This window comes from Anneissia japonica, unplaced genomic scaffold, assembly GCF_011630105.1.
Source record: "Anneissia japonica isolate Jap-2015-1 unplaced genomic scaffold, ASM1163010v1 scaffold2564_len425606_cov169, whole genome shotgun sequence".
Lineage (NCBI taxonomy): Eukaryota > Metazoa > Echinodermata > Crinoidea > Comatulida > Comatulidae > Anneissia > Anneissia japonica.
The window spans coordinates 8,400-12,893 of NW_022702862.1; positions in this window are offsets into that span (position 1 = coordinate 8,400).

Sequence of the window (4,494 nt, forward strand, 5' to 3'; positions counted from 1 at the left end):
CTTAACTGGCGAAACATTATCTAAGGAAGAAGAATCTGTCTTAACATTTGGTATCCGCAATGGATTAGCTACACGACCTAAGGACTCTGATATGTTTGTTTATGCTGAATCAACTTGGGAACAACTTAATAGTGCTTATGAAAATTATAATGTAATAATCATATTAATCTTATATTCTATCTACCATTACTAGAGATGCCTATAGTAAATTCTATATACAATTAGCTACTATATTTCCTTTTTTATTATCGTGTAATTTCGCAAAAAAAGCTGAAAAACCCCAAAAAACATGCAAATCAGCTTATTACATATTGCAACAATTATTTCCAAATATTCTTCATTTAAAGAAAAGTTTCAAAATATTATTATTTCTGGTGCTGCCTTTGCTGTTTTTGTCATTGTTATTATTATGATTACAGGTCTCCCTTCAAATAAAGACCATTTTTGGGACCGGAGTTTCCATGGTCTTTAGGAACTTGTGTTTCTAATTAGAATAATAAAGATAAAAGACGATTGTTAATTTGGAACCACAGAAAAGATGTCCTTAATTGGAGGTGGTCTTTAATTGAAGGGTTTTAATTAAAGGGAGACCTGTACTATTATTATTATTATTGTTATTATTATTATTATTATTATTATTATTATTATTATTATTATTATTATTATTGTTATTGTTATTTTTATTGTTATAGTTATAGTTATTATTATTATTATTATTATTATTATTGTTATTGTTGTTATTGTTGTTGTTGCTGTTGTTGCTGTTGCTGTTGTTGTTGTTGCTGTTGTTACTGCTGTTATTATTATCATTAATTTTGCATTAATCTAAAATGAAGGATCTAAAGATAAAATTGTACAATTGGCCTAAGCTTTTGCTAATTTACTTAATTTCAGATACAGCCATTATGAATTATCTAACAGAAACACAGAAAACAATATTGAAGGAGGAGACATCAACAATCCAACTAACCATGTGGAATCCTGGTGGTTTTCAAATAAACATTTCAGAAATATTTACTGATCTGATGTTCGTGAAATCTGAAAAAGACATGGACAACCACACGAACGAGCATTAATTGAAAAAACAGGAAAACCAGCAACGTTGCCGGAAATTTTGGGTGTTATAAAATCCATATATTCATGTAAAGTATTATTAACAGGTGAAGGAGGGATGGGTAAAACCACACTCCTTAGATATATTGCTTACAATTGGGCCACCAATTCAGATAATACAAGTATATTTGCTGATAAACTGGTATTTTTTATCAATGTCAAAGACATAAAAGCAGGAAAGACAATTATGGATGTCATTGTGCAGCACATAGAATTAGAGTATTTCAGCATTGAAACGACTTTGCCCGAAGACCCAAAAATTATTTAAAAATTTATACAGAATCATAATGATAAAGTAGTGTTTTTATTTGATGGATTAGATGTATTAGAATCTGATGCTGACAGTCCAATAAGCATATTTAAAGGGATAAAATTAAGTAAGAGCACAGTCATACTAACATCTCGACCAGAACATGCTATTAGTCTTATTAGCAGTTCTGACGTACATGTGAAAGTGGAGGGATTCAGTCCAAGCAACATTAAGCAGTATATTGATAAGCATTTTACATATATCGACAAGCCTAAGTTGGAACAACTACTGATTGAAGCATTCAAAATTAATTCACCATTTGAAAACAAATGGGGTGAAGTATAACAAAGCGGCATTTGATCTGTGCTCATCTCCTTTCTTATTGCTAAAGATCTGTACTATCTGGGACTATCTGGGAAGAAAAACAATATCTTTCAGCAGATTTGACATCTCTTTATAAGGAAGTTTTTTGTTCCATTTTAAATCAGTACATTAACAGGAGTGGTAAAGATGAGGGTATATCTTCATTTGAGGGCATTCAATGAAATATACCAGTGCTATTCTAGCATTGGGAGGGGCTATATATAAAGGTCTCCAGAAGAATATACTATCCATCAACAAAAATGATATAACAGAAGCCAATGAGAAGGAATCAGTTAATTTAGGGCTTGAACTTGGATTTGTTTATAAAGAAATACCTGTTAAGAAGGATGATTTTATTAAAAGATACAGGACTAATCATAAGTTACTTTCGGAAGCATTAGCAGGGTTTTACTTGTCTTATAAAATTCAACAGGGGAGTTTAAATGTTGAGGAGTGCGAGATGATAAGGTCTAATAAATACCTGCATATGACAAAGGTTTTCGCCATTGGATTTCTTGGTGAAAACGCAACTGCATTGTTGAAACACTGGTTCATAATGAGTTGCTCACATTTTCTTTTACTAGTAACATATTTAAATGTTGTAAACACAACATACAAGAGACATGTAATACAAGTATTAGAAGAACAAATGTCTAACGAAATGGTAATATTTATTACAGATTTGGACAAATCAGTGAGCCTCATTAATAATGGCAGAATATTATTTTATGAAAATGAAAGTTCACTAAAAAATATAATAGACTTTGTGGATGCATATGAACTGAATGAATTTCAATTTATGTATAGAATTGAATATATTATAAATGAAGGAAGTGAACAACAACATGATAAAATTTGTAAATTGAAGGCTCACATATTATTCCTTCTTTCAACAGTAAACTATGATGTGAATTTTTTAGGTAGTAATCAGTTTCTTCTAACAACTGTTGAAAAATAGGGCGATAAAGCTCTCACCATTATTTCAAGTGAATTGGAGAAATATCATTTAAACACTGTGGTATATAAACTTTTCTTTAGTGATTTGAGTTCTACTAGTGGAGTACAATTGTGCAGAGTACTTCAAATGATTCCTAATTTGGAGATTCTGGATATGAAGAATTGCAGGCTTTCTAGTAAAACTTTAGTGGAAATGATAGGCGAGTGTAAACACAGTCATGTTCTTTCAGACCTAGCGTATTTGTATATCAACAACAATGATTTGACAGGTATTACTAAAGATGTCTAAGAAATTGCGTTCTGTCGATATGAGATCTTGCAATCTGTCGTTCACTGTTGTTGATATACTGAAGGAATTTGATACAAAAGACACTACGATTTACTTAGAGGGCAATGTGGATCGTGTACAGGGGCACACCGAGGTAGTAGTTAGGCTTAAGTGGACATCGTCATATGTGTTGGTAGGTAAAAAGAAATATAAGTTGGAGGTGGCCTATATAAGTCATCGATCTACGATAATGATTGATGAACATAGGTAAGAAATGAACTGATTACGAATAAGGTTGTATTTACTCAATTAATCTATATAAATGCTCAAATATTAATATTATTATTATTATTATTATTATTATTATTATTATTATTAATATTAATGTTTACATCTACGATAAATGGCCAGACATAAGGAAAAATTTATCCTTAAGCCCTCTTAATGTATCTTTATCGGAGTAGACAGCTATAATTTCCAATACAGTACAATAAATTTCCAATAATGTTGTTTACATTTAAATAATGTATTAGGTACTACCGATTTCTCTTGTGAACAGTATAGAATTATGTAAATAAATGTAAGGCCGCTTAGCCCATCATAATTTTCTCATCGACTTTCAAGAATCTTTTTTGAAGTACTCCAAATATTCGTTGCTCATTTTCAATGAATATTTTATTCTTGTAATTGTTTTGTTTTTGTCACACTATAATCAGGCTCGGTGATTTTTTTTCTGACAGATTTCAAGCTAAAAATTTATTTATTTTGTTCTTATTTTTACACACTTTTCAAACATACAAAATTATTATTCTACAAAAAATATTTTATTGTATTATAGGGTATTACAATGAAACTTATTCCTCCATGGTATTAAGCCTACATGGCACTTTATTCCTCCGTGATCACCTATCTGCAAATACCTGTAGGATGCCATTATACGTATCGTAGACACATATTTCAACTTGGATAGAATGGATTATCTTAGAGACATTGCCCAAAATATCTCCTTTTAGATAACTAACTTAGTACGGTACCGTAATGAAAAGATCATTCAAAGACAATCTTGATAACGCCGTGTGGGCACCTTTCTAAAATAAAAGTTGTAATGGAAATGCAAAAAATTTATAACATACTTAATAATGAAAATTTAATTTAATAATACAAATTAATAATAACTATAAAGAGCAAATGTAATAGCCCTGTTTATTCTCTACGGATAGCATTATTCAATAAGTTGAAATAGATAGTATTAAGTATTTTAGTATTAATAAAAATAACAAACAATATAGCTTTGTAAGTTTTTACTTTCCAGTAATTAAATTATTATATTATTTAAATACTTTGCTGATACATTTGTAAATATTTTCGATGTTATCAGTATATTTATGTCAAAGGTTGTTAGTATTAACTATAAAGAGTGGGTAAAAATACTAAATCATGTAAATATTGTTGTTGTGTACTTAATTTAATAAAGATTTAGTAATAGTTGATATAAATCCTATATGTAACCTTTGTATTGAACTCTGGTTTTATTTACACATCT